The sequence below is a fragment of the Gracilinanus agilis genome, chromosome 2 (genome assembly GCF_016433145.1).
Source record: "Gracilinanus agilis isolate LMUSP501 chromosome 2, AgileGrace, whole genome shotgun sequence".
Lineage (NCBI taxonomy): Eukaryota > Metazoa > Chordata > Mammalia > Didelphimorphia > Didelphidae > Gracilinanus > Gracilinanus agilis.
In genome coordinates, this window is record NC_058131.1 from 339,470,154 (window position 1) to 339,483,941 (window position 13,788).

The following is a 13,788-nucleotide window of genomic DNA, read 5'->3' on the forward strand; positions in this document are numbered from 1 at the left end:
AGAGAGAGAGAGAGAGAGAGAGAGAGAGAGAGAGAGAGAGAGAGAGAGAGAGAGAGAGAGAGAGAGAGAGAGAGGAGAGAGGAGAGGAAAGAGAGAGGAGAGAGAGACAGAGAGACAGAGACAGAGACAGAGACAGAGCTACTTCCCAGGAACAGTCTCTTGCAATGTATCTTCTAAGCCTAAGAAAGTTAGGTTTTATTGCCTTTAAAAAGTGAGAGAAGAAAGTTTGATGTTACCTTAGGAACTGAAAGGAAACCTAGGGCTTCGAATAGCTAAACATAGGCTCTAATATAGTATCAGAAAATGCTAGAGCTGGAAGAGACCTCAGAGAGACCATCTGTCTAGGCCAGCCTCAGAAAGGTTAAATGACTTGCCCAAGTTCTTAAAGGTAATAAGCTAGAATACAGGTCAGGTCCTCATCTCCAATTACAGTGATCCTTCCACTCCCACACCCTACCAAGAATTCAAGTGATTCTGAGGGATATATCTGTGATATTATTCTTCCCAGAATCCACTAATTTTCACCCTATCCATTTATCCTTTACCCCAGAGCCATGTGTTCTGAAAAGGAGGAAGCCAGAAAGGCTTCTTTTGCTCCTTCCTTTCTCCTCTTCATTCCCAGATTTCCCCAATGAGTATTTTATAACATCTGTAATTCCACTTTAGAAATACATTCCTTTACTTTATTTTAATTTCTTTGTATTTTTCAATAACAAGTAGTTTTACATTGATTGTTCTTTCCCTCTCCCCTCTAATAAAGCAAATAAAAAAATCCTCAAAAAACAAGTAACACATTTCAATTCACTAGATTCCAGCAAAATAAGTTTCTGTATTAACCATGTGCAGAAATGTTTCTATATTTATTTTAAATTCATCACTTTTCTGTGAGAAGGTAAGTGGCATATTTCAACTTCCTTCTTTTGGACTTGTGGTTTATTGCATTGGTCAGAATTCAAAAGTCTTTCAATGCTGTTTTTTCTCTGTAATGTTTATATATAAATTGTTTTCTAGTTCTGCTCACTTTGTTCAGAAAGGTCTTTTCAGTTTCCTCTGAAATTGTCCATTTCATTATTTCTTATGCACAACAGCAGTGATTAATAATAATAGCTAACTTTAGATAGTTTTTTAAAGTTTGCAGAGAGCTTTAACAATATCCTATTTGATTCTCACAACCCTGGGAAGTAGGTGTCATTATCCCCATTTTACTGATGAGGAATCTGAGGCAGACAGAGAGGTTAAATGACTTGCCCAGGAACACAAAGCTTGTAAGTATCTAGAGTTGGATTTGAACTTAGATCTTCCTGAACTCCAGCTCCAATGTTCTATCCATCTAGCTGCTTATGATATTATTCTGTTACATTAAATGCCACAATTTGTTTAGCCATTCCCAAATAGGAGGACTTCCCATTAATTTTCAATTTTTGACTACTATGAAAAGAACTTATATAGCTATTTTTGTACATATAAATCCTTTTCCTATTTCTTAGATTTCTTTGGAGGTATAGTCCAAATAGTGGTATAGCTGGGTCAAAGAGTATGCAAGGACAGATAATTTTCTGAATATGGTTCCAAGTTATTTTCTATAATGGCTGAACTAATTCACAGCTCTACCAACAATGTACCTGTTTTCCCATGGTTTCTCTAACAATTTCCATTTCCCTTTTTTGACATATTTGCAAATCTGAAAGGTGTGATGTGAAACCTTAACATTGCTTTAATTTGCATTTTTCTAATTCTTAATGCCTTAGATAATTTTTATATGGTCTTTGATAATTTGGATTTCTTTCTTTGAACACTTCCTGTTTATGTCCTTTGACCATTTGTCTAATAGGGAATGGCTCTTAGTCTGAGGAATTTTCATTAGTTCCTTATCTATCTTAGTAGTCAGAGCTTTATTAGGGAGACTTGTTGCAAAGATTTTTTTTTTACCAGTTTCCTGTTTCCCTTCTAATTTTTACTATATTAGACTTGTTTGTGTAAAACTTTAAAAAATTATCTAATCAAAACTGTCCATTTTATCTTATGTGATCTTCTCCCGCACTTACTTAGTAATGAATTAATCTTCTTTCCTTAGAAATTTCTTCCTTTCCCCTCTGATTTAGTATGTGACTTTTTATATTTAAATTATATATCCATTTGGAGTTTATCTTGATAAATAGTATAGGGTGCTGGTCTAAGCTTACTTTCTGCCAGACTGTTGTCCAGTTTTCCCAGGAGTTTTTGTCAAATACTGAATCCTTTCCCCTGTAGTTGGGTTCTTTGAGTTGATCAAACATTCGGCAATTGTATTTATTTGTATCCGTATGTTGTATATCAAGGAATATCCCACTAATCAATCTCTTTTGTTTAAACTAGTACCTCTTGGTTTTAATGATTCCTGCTTTGTAGTACAGTTTGAGATCTGGTACTGATAGACTCACTTCTTTCCTATTTTTTCTTTCATTGTTATCCTTGTTATTCTTGACCTTTTGTTGCTCCGTATGAATTTTGCTCTTACTTTTCTGCCTCTCTAAAATATCCTTTGGGGAGATGGATTGGTACAGCATTCTTTTCATTGAAAGATATTGCCTCTTATTAAAATAAATATTCTCCTAGGAGGAAGTAGCTGATAAAAAAATAAATTTCTTTCTCCCAGAAAGGATTGGGGCAGCAAGGTGTTACAGTGGATAGAGCCCTGGCCTGGAGTCAGGAAGATTTGAGTTCAAATCTAGCCTCAGACAATGACTAACTGTATGACCCTGGGCAAATCACTTGACCTCTGTTTGCTTCAGTTTCTTTATCTGTAAGATGAGGATGATTTTAATAGTACATGACTTCCAAGGTTGTTGTGAGGAACAAATGAGATAATACAAGTATCCCTTCTATATCTTGGAGATTAGAGGTTTGGTGCCCCTGCAATCTGGAAGATTCATGTAAATTTTTTTGGCTTTCACATTACCCTTTAATTATTTTAACATCAAAAATAAGTTGTGTATATTTACGCTACTAATTATACAATACTATACATATATTTTGGGCATTTCTGAGTTTTCCAAACTTTTTTGGTATCATCTGTGGCTTCTGCAAAACTCTCCCCAAATTCCCATTTATATTCTTATGCCAACCCCTGAAATATTGAAACCTCATTGGGGAAAGGGACAATGTGGAAGGGATAGTTGTAATTATAAAGTGTTTAGCACAATGCAGGGCTCACCCTAAGTGCTATATAAATATTAGCTAGTATTATTTAGGGGGTGACTTTCCCCATAAGTTTAAAATCACAGGTGGGAGTATAGCAACCCAGATACTCTTAAATGTAAGCCTCTAGAAAAATTACCTCAGATTCAAGACATTCTCTACATCCAAATTCACTCAATAATTAATCAAGAGTAGGGACAAGTGGGTGGCTCAGTAGATAGAGGGCCAGGCCTAGAGTCTGGAAGTCCTGGGTTCAAGAATCTGACCTCATATACTTCCTAGCTGTACGACCCTGGGCAAGTCATTGAACCCCCATTACCTAGCCCTTACTGTACTTCTGTTTTGGAACCAATGCACAATATTGATTCTGAGATGGAAGATAAAGGCTTAAAAAATCAATCAAGAGGCCCTACAAATATGTCTATTTTTATTAGTCAGGCAGTGGAAGAAATCAGTTGAAAGCAATATAACCTTCTTTCTTCCCCCAGATAGGGCACAGCCTCCCACAAAATTATACATTATTAGTGAAAAGATAGACACAGATAGGGATTATGAGTGGGACTTCCCCCATAGGGAATCTCTGCGGCTAGGGCTCATCTATGAAGGTGTGCCATGCTCTCCATTTCCCCTGTAACTATTATACAGTCTGCTGGCACTATATCATTTTTTGGTAATTTTATTTTCACCAATTACATGGCAGTTTCTCCTGATGATGTAATCATTTTGCTGCTCTGCTGAGGGCTTCCTTTCCCCCACCCCCAGGTATCCCTCTCTGTTTTTGATAACTTGATTTCTGATCTGCTTGATGGGCATGAGATTCTGGGCTTTATGTCTTTAGGGTGTAGAAGTCCATCTTGGTTTTCTTCCACATGGCTACCATGACTAGAAAGTTCCTCCCTGATAAGGGCATGCTGAATTTGGCACTAAATGCCTTATTTCCAAACCTTCCAATTACTAGGTTACTAGATTCTTCTACTTCCTAGTTGGGTCACTTTTCATAAGTCACCTAACTTTACTGATCCTCAGTTTCCTTCTCTGTAAAAGTTGGTAAATGACCTCAAAAATCCCTTCCAGCTTTAAGTCCATTCTCTGGTCTAATTCTCTCATTTTCTAGGTAAGTAAGCCAAGGCCCATATAGAAAAAGTCACTTCTCTTCTAAAGAGGCTAATTCCTCAGCCTTTCTTGTTGAATCCACAGCATTTAGCAGCAAATTCCCTTTAAATGGAGTTAAGCCACTATTGTTAAGGAGGGGAGGGAGATGGGATGGGCCTGGATTTGTGTCTTAAATGGTATAGAGGAGTCTCCATGAGGAAATTCCTTTTACTAATCCAGACTGGCACCTTCTGTTCTTGTACAAGAAAAGTGGGAGGATCTGAATGGGGAAGGAAAAAAGGCCAGAGAAATAAAGAGAGGGGAGATTAGGGGTGAGTAAGTGATGCCACTGTGTCACAAGAATGTGAAAGCAAAGCCCAATGCCCAGCTAACATCTACTAACATCTATTCCAGAGGGGGACTATTAAAGGTTATAATACAGCAATCTAGATCTCTGTTGGATAGTGAGTATGTGGGACAGGAGATCGATCTTCCAGGGTCCCCTGAGTGTCTCCAGGTGATAGAAATGCTATACTGGGACCTTTAAAGATCCTGGCCCTTGGCCCCCTTGCCATCATGTCAGTACAAGCACCAGCATCTGTGTGAGGGTCCTAGGATGAAGGCAATTTGGGGCTAGATTACCCTTTCTTATATAGGGAAAAAGCTTCTCCTCTGGTGCCACTTCTAATCAGTAGTCTCTCTTTAAATCAGACTTGAAGGTTTGGAAACACTAATTAGTCAGGGCATGTGTGACTGAGCTTGTGGACAGTTTCTTAAACTCACGACTGATCTTTTGGGCAACTGCTTTGGCCTGCATTCAAGGCCCTCAGTGGTCTTAGACACTGGTGGCTATTAGCTGGAGGGGAAGCACTATAATGGGCAGTTTCTTATAATTAGCCTAAAGTTGACATATATTCAGTGACTTGGGTATATCTGTTATCTCATGGTGAACTATCTGCCCAGTTCAGGTAGCAACAATTATTTTGAGAATTATATTTCAAGAAGTTACCATTATTGTAGAGCAAGTGACAGGGACAAAGCTGACTCAACTTCCTCCAAAGGGGGAAAAAACCAAACAAAGCCTATTGACCTTTTTTTTTTCTTAATACCCTTACCTTGTGTCTCAGAATCAATACTATGTACTGATTCTAAGGCAGAAGAGTTGTAAGGGTTAGGCAATGGGGGTTAAATGACTTGGCCAGGGTCACACAGGAAGTGTCTGAGGCCAGATTTGAACTCCCATTTCCAGGCTGGGTTCTCTGTCTACTGAGCTACCTAGCAGCCCTTGGGACAGAATCTTTCAAAAGGGGTTATTCTTACAGTTTCAGTAGTCAATAATTGATAAATGTAGGTATGGGTAGCCTATCTTTTAGAGGTAGGAATTCATACCTAGGCAACATCTCAAATGGTGATAGAGGTCATAGTGGTCAAAATAAGGCACTAAGAAAAAGGCTGCCCAAGACATCTGTCTGAGGTCATGCAGCCAGTGGAAAGCAAAGAAGATGCAGGGAATGTTAGAGCTAAAAGAGTCTTTAGAAATCACTTCGTCCAAACAGTTCATTTGATCATTTTCTTTGCTCTCACATTCCTTCCTTTCCTCTTTCTGTTTTTTTTTTCCATTTCTTCCTTCCACTTCCTCTTCCCTTTCTTCTTCCCTTCTCTTCCCTCCCCTAACCTAATCTGTGTTTATTTCCTGGTCCCTTTTTCCTTCTCCATCCAGATCACCGCACCTTCCTTGTACAAGAACAGAAGGTGCCCCTTTGGATTAGTAAAGGGAATTTCCTCCTTGAGATTTCTCTATACTATTTAAATCCCAGATCCAGTCCCCTCCCAACTCCTTCCCCTCCTTAACAATAGTGGCTTGTCCCTACAGCAAAACTGTAAATACTGTTAGGAGCTGGTGGGACATCTGTCTTTTTTTCTTTCTCTCTAGAATTTCTCAGTGAAAGTTACCACTTACTTTACAGCACTGATCTCCTAGAGTGTTTAGAATTTTGCCCAATTTGTGTACCCATTTTTTAACCTTAAAGTTGTAGAAACTTTTGAGGGGTTCAAAATGATTTAGGAAAAGTTTGGGTGAAACTCATTTTTTTCAGTCATTCATGTGCCTCTATATGTATACATAGTGTTCATGTATACATTTATTCTCTCTGTCTCTGACTCTTTCCTTTTCTTTCTTTCTGTCCCCTGAAGCAGAGAAGTACTGTATCCTCTGTCATAGCCAAAGCAAAAAGAGAAAAATCGGAATTCTAGCCCTGTCTGTAAAGTAAAAGGGACAAATTAGTTTCTTGTCAGGGCACTGCAATAAATACATTGTCATTTTTATCCCCCAGTGAATCATAGTCTCCATTTCCCCCGTAACTATTATACAGTCTGCTGGCACTATATCATTTTTTGGTAATTTTATTTTCACCAATTGTTTTATGAAATTTTTGAGTTTTATGGACACTAAAACAAATCTCGGCTGCGAGTGTTATAGCCCTTTAAATCATCAGCAGGGAATCTCAAGGTTCCTCCAGACTGTGGGAGAAGGAGGCTTTAGGAAAGAAAGATTGCCCCTCGCTTATAAACTGAGCAAAAACCCAGAGATAAGTTTGTAAAAGGGACATAGATCATGGTGGGTGAAAACTGGGGTGTAAAACATTCCTCTGCTCAGCTCCTGGAAGAATAAAAATGGACTTTTATTTAGCCAAAGCACTAAAGTAGTTGGGAAAAGGAACACACAAGTGTTTCTCTGCTTTCTTAACCATAACAATCCCTATTTCCTGGGAGCCAAACATCACTTGGGCTGAGTCGGGCTGGGTTGGGGTGGGGGCAGGAGAGAAGCTTGGCCACAAAGACTGCAGGGATGCTCTAATGTTAGTTCTCTAAGGAAACTGAGCTAGAGGGATTCTGGAGAAAGCCAGTGTACAGGGAATCATTTGTCCCATGTTCCTCCTTGACTGCTGAGACAGGTGTTGCCCAACATCTGAGTGGTGGACAGTGAAAGGTTGTAGCCAAGAATCTAGAGTTTTTTCTGCATGACGCTGGACCCCTGGGTCCTTGGGACCATCAGGTCACTGATTTAGATTGCATGCTTTTGTCCAGGGGACATATATAATTGAGGGGAAAAGGTGGGGTAGAGGAAGGATGAGAAAGAGCAACAACAGAGATTTGTGTGGCTTGCTTGGCATGTTAGTGCCCCTGAATAAATATGTAGGGTTTGCCCTTCACTTAGGATTTGTGGAAAACTATGGACAAAAACATCAAATAAGAAAGGATAAAGGGAAAACCTGTACTACATGTGGGTGCTATCCTTTGCCCTCAACTTGATTGTTCCTTTGCTCCATTCTTTGACCCAGGTTTTCCCGGATACCACGGGGCAGCCAGTCAAGAAGGGAGGTATGACTGGTTACACTATTTGGATGCGATGAAAATCACCAGTTCTAATCCTTCTAGTGAGATGGAGAACCATCAGATCTTATCATATCCCATGCCACTGCATCCCACAGTCCTCTTGGATTCACCCTATTTGCTAAGGATTTCTGATATGTTCCATCTACTTTGCAGCTAAACTCTCTTCTACATGTTATCTAGCCAAATTAAAGTGTGAGCTTCTTGAGAGCAGGAATTGTCTCGCTTGGCACAAAGTGAGCGATTAATAGAGGGAAAGGAATAAACATTAATTTAGCATTTATGATGTATCAGGCACTGTGCTAAGTGCTTTTCACAAGTAGTATCTCATTCAGTCCTGCAAGGTAGGTGCTATTATTTTCTCCATTTTACAATTGAGGAAACTGAGGCAAAGAGAAGTAAAGTGACTTGGCCCAGTGCCTGAGACTGGATTTGAACTCAAGTGCATTTTTGTTCATTCATTCATTTTGGTGGCATTACCATACTGCATTAAATATAGACTTGAAAGGGACTTTAGAAATCAATTAGTCTAAGACCTTTATTTAAAAAAAAACACACAAAAACCCTTTACCTTTTGCCTTAAGATAAACACTGTGAATCAACACCAGTTCCAAAGAAGAAATGCAGTAAGACTTAAACAATTAGGATTAAGTGATCTGCTCTGGGTCACATCACTAGGAAGTATTGGAGGTCAGCTTTGAAGCCAGGACCTCCTATCTCTAAGCCTACCTCTCTAACCACTGGGAAACCTATTTGTCCCTTCCTTTATTTTTATAGATAAGGAAACCAATGTCCAGAGAAGCTAAGAACTTTTTTTTAAACCCTTACCTTCCATCTTGGAATTAATACTATGTATTGTTTCTAAGGCAGAAGAGTGGTAAGGACTAGGCAATGGGGGTTAAGTGACTTGTCCAGGGTCACACAACTAGGAGGTATCTGAAGCCACATTTGAACCCAGGACTTTCTGTCTCTGGGCCTGACTTTCAATCTGCTGAGCCACCTAGCTGCCCCCAGAACTTTCTAGTGGACGTAGAGATACAAAGTGGCAGAGCTGGGATTTGAACCCAGAACCTCTGACTCAAAACCCAGTACTCTTTTCACTATATAATTCTAGATGAAAGATCTTTCCAAGCATCCAGATGTTTGCTGTTGTGAAGACTCAATGTCCATTATCTTCTAGAAACTTAAGAGATTTGGTGAACAGTAACTCATGTCTACTAAATCTAGTAGAGGACAAATGGTATTGCCATTTTTTGTGAGGATTAATAATAGCTATATTTTTGTTGAATATGCATTCATGAATTTGTCCTCTAAGGGATGTCAGGCACCCTGTCCACCTATAGGAGGAGAAAATTCCAGCAAAGGAGGAATCCAGGTGCCATCAGTAGAGGTCTGGATTGTAGAGAGCCTAAGATCACAAATGAATAGAGGTGAGACCGAACATTTATGTCAGATTTCTCATGTCGTCAGCATCACCACTGTGCCCTAATGAGTCTTTATCAAGAACTGATAGACACATCTTGGACCTTTTCCTTCTGGTATCTATGGACAGAATTTCCCATTCCCACTTGAAAGTGTTTCCTGTAACTTTTGTAGCATTAAATGTTCCTGGTTTGTTTCTATCTCCTTGATGCTTGTCATCTTAGATAACTTTTTAAATGTCCAATTTCTGCAATTCGACACCTATGGAAAATGAAAGAATTCCCTCGAAGTGCTCTGCTGGAACTCTGGGAGTAGGTCATCAGGGACCAGGTGAGGTTCTTTCTCTTCAGATAATCTAGGACAAGGGCTCTTAAGGGGCTCATGGGGATATTTCAGGAAGGTCTATGAAATTGGATGGAAAAAAAGACATCTTCATTTTCATTAACCTTCTAACTAAAATTTAGCATTTATTTTAGTTACAAGAATAGACAATCGCTATTAGGATAATAACACAAATAGAATTTGGATAAACTTTAAGGTTTTTAAGTGCTTTACATTTGTTAACTCATTTGATCCACACAACAACTCTGTGAGGCAGGAGTTATTATCACCATTTTGCAGATGAGGAGACTGAGGCAGACTGAGTTTAAGTGATTTATGGGGGAGGAGGGGGTCACAAAGTAAATACCCAAGGTTGGATTTGAACTTAAGTCTTTTCGACTCCAACTTCTATGCTCTGTCTACTTTGCCACTTGGTAGCTTAGAAAAAGGGTTTAAAGGCTTCACCAGATTGCCCCAGGGATTCATAGAACCAAAAAAAAGGTTAAGAACCCCTGATCCAGAACTAAGCTCCACTGCTCTAGCACCTGGGACAGAACTCTCTGGGTCTTAAAGGGGCCTTGATTGGTCGAGGTGCAAATCTCTTTTCTCAGTCTTGTTTTGTGTGTTTAATTTTTCTTTTTTTTTTTTTACAATTATAAATTTAATGACATTCCTGACAAGTAAAGGCAAATGAGCAAATAGAATGTTGATGAAAATTCCAAATAAAACCATATAGTCAGAACTATTTTCATATCTTATGAAGAGAAAATATTTAGTAAAGTTTGACAAAAACAATAATGATTATAATTGGAAAGAACACTAGATTTGGTGTTTAGGGGACCTAGGTTCAATCTTGACTCTGGTACTGATCCCTTTCATGCATTTATTTAAAAACTCTTGCCTTTTGTCTTAGTATCAATTCTAAGACAGAAGAATGGCAAGAGCGATACAATCAGGAGTAAGTGACTTGCCCAGGGTCATAAACTGGAAATGTCTAAGATCACATTTGAAGCCAGGTCCTTCTGACTCCAGGCCTGGCTTGCTATCCAGTGAACCACCTAGCTGACCCTCACTTTTATGACCTTGGGAAAAGTTGCTTTATTTCTCTGGGCCTCATCTTCCTCGTCTTTAAAAGGAGGCATGGATTAGATAGCCTTCAAGGCTCTTTTGAGCTCTAAATCTATGTTCTTAGGATTCTTTCTTACGTCTTTTTTGACTGTTTATAAGTTGTAAAGTTTTGTTGCTGTTATTTCTTTAAAAAGTCACTGTTCTAATTCTGCCTTCTTTACTTTTCAGAAGTGTTTCTTTAATACCAGTTTCTGAAGAAAGGGCCACATTCTTTTTTTCCAATTTTTTTTATTTTTTCAGTTACATGTAGAAACGATTTTTGACAATTTTTTTTGGCATTTTAAAATTCAGATGTTCTCCTTCCTGCCACCCCTCCCTGAGATGGTGAATAATCTAATATAGACTATGCCCATACTTTCATGTAATACATATTTCCATATTGCTCATGTCACGACAAAAGACACATGACACCCTTACAATGGACATCTCATGAAGGAAATAAAGTGGAGGATGCTGTGCTTCAATCTGTATTTAGACTCTAACATTTCCTTCTTTGGCTATGGATAGATAGCATTTTCATAATGAGAAAAAGACCACATTCTCATGAAGACTCCAGGCTTTAGAACTGGAAAGAACCTTAGTGATCATTTAGTTCAACTTCCTTATTTTATGGAAGGAAGAAAGGTTTATTAAGCATCTTTTATATACCGGTAACTGTTCTAAGTGACTCATAAATATTACCTCATTTGATCTTCCCAACAACAGCATTGGGAGGTAGGTGCTATTATTGTCTTCATTTTGCAATTGAGGAAACTGAGGCAGACAGAGGTTAAGTGAATTGTTGAGAGTCACACAGCTAGTAAAAGTCTGGGGCTGGCTTTCAATTGAGGTCTTGCCTGTCTCTAAGCCCAGAGCTCTATTCATTCTGCCATCTAGTGACTTCTGGAAACAGGAATTCCTTATAGATAAAGAAATAAAGATGCCATAAGGTTGGGCGACTTGCCCCATATCATATAGTTACTAGGTTGCAGAAGCAGCATTTGGATTCAGGTCTTCTAAAGCCCAAAAATCTACTGCTCTTTTCTTCTATACCATGTTGCCTTTCCAATGGAGGGGAAACCAATTACTTGCTTGTTTGCATCATCGGGGAGGGAGGATCAGGAAAATAGAAATTAATGAATTCAGTTTCAGAAGCATTAAGTTTTAAAGCAATGTTAGGGCATCTAAGTAGCCATTTGTCAGTAAGAAAATGAATTTCATTTGTGGTGGCAAAAAATTGGAAAAAGAGGGTATGTCCTTCAATTGGGGAATGGCTGAACAAATTGTGGTATCTGTTGGTGATGGGATACTATTGTGCTCAAAGGAATAATAAACTGGAGGAATTCCATGTGAACTGGAATGACCTCCAGGAATTGATGCAGAGTGAAAGGAGCAGAGCCAGAACCTTACACATAGAGACGGATACACTGTGGCACAATCGAATGTAATGGACTTCTCTACTAGCAGCAATGCAATGACCCAGGACAATTCTGAGGGACTTATGAGAAAGAATGCCATCCAATACAGAGAAAGAACTGTGGGAGTAGTGTAGGAAAATATAAGTAATGGGGTCACCAGGGATATTAAAATCAACTATGGGGTTTGTGGGAACACTCTCTGGGATGTAAGAGAGACTATAACTGAACACTGAAGTCTTGTACAGCTACACCACTCCCAACTGGAAAAATAACAGCCAACTGTCACTCTGGCCAGAGGCCTTGAATTAACTGACAAGGTAACAAGGTGAAATTAGGTTTTAATTAGAAACAGCTAAAAAGAGGGATAGGAATGACTACTCTAAAATCTTAACACCTAATAACAAAACCCAAAGGGACAGGGAAGGACTTATTCACTACACTAATCTCAGCTAACTAACAGGGCCCAAGGAGCTATACTGGAGTCTCTGGGTTTCTGACTCACACCTGGAACCTGCCAGGCTTGAGTACAGCTGGGGCTCTTGTGGCTTTGGGATTTCTCACTGCAATCCACTGATGATGATTGGATGCCAGGAGCTACAGTTGTCTCAGGAACCAAGCAGTAAGGGGTTTGCTTGAAGCACTGTCCTCTTCTCTTGGCTTTGTAGATCTTGTTCTTTTAGATGCCACACCACACAGGATCCAGGGGAAAACAGGATGCAAGGTGTCCTTTGCTCTGAGGTCTCCCAGGCTGGCAACAGTTTTTGCCTACCACTAATGGAGTCCACACACAGCACAGATAGACTTCCTCCTCCTTCATTCCAACCTGGAATTCCCAGCTCCAGCTCCTTCCTACTAGGTACTTCCTAATCAATATATAATCAATACCTAATAACTAGCTAATCTAATCTTACTCATAACAGTAGAAACACAGAAGAAAAACAACTACTTGATCACATGGGTCAATGGGGATATGACTGGGGATGTAGACTCTAAGCAATCACCCCAATGCTAATTAATAATGTGGAAATAGGTCTTGATCAATGACACATGTAAAACCCACTGGAATTGCTCGTTGGCTATGGGAGCAGGGGAGGGGAGGGAAAGAGCATGATTCATGTAACTATGGAAAAATATTCTGAATTAATTAAATAAATAAACTAAAAAAAAGAAAATGAATTTCAGGGAAAAGGTAGAGGGAGCTAGAGAATTGAGAGAATCATGGAATCAGAATTTCAGAACTAGAAGGAACTTTAGCCAGTTCCTTCCAACTAGTCCAATTGAGACTTCCAAAAGAATGCTATTTCTCTGTGTGGTCAATCAACTTTTGCCAGAATAATATAGTGATAGTTGGAGCCATAAGAATGGATGTAAGAACTCTATGCGTGAGTGTCAGAGTGCCAGAACCAGAGACAAAGCCTTAAATGACATCAGAGCTTCTCAAGGAGTGAGAAATTTCTTGTCTTTTTAACCCTTTTCCCCTGCTTATCCCCATTCTATTCCCAGACGGCTGTTTGTTTTTATGAACATGAATGGTTGGGAACAAAGGTAGAAAGGCAGTATGTGCCCAGGAGCACATCAATTGTCTCTGCTGGCCTTTTCATGTTCTATTAGGTAACTCACAGGCTCAGACAGATAGCCTTCCAAGATGGAGAATGCTTCATTTACAACCGAAAGGGCTTTACCTTAATATATCATTGTCTCTCTCTTTACCTTTTGTGCCCTTTAACTTTGCTGAAGTCTAGGGGAGGGAGGCAAATGCTTAGAAGTTCACTGGGGGCTCATGGCAGTTTCTTGAAGAGCTTGCTCAAATGTTTTTTACAGGAGATGTTCTAGTTAGTTTCTCATTCCTGAATTCATG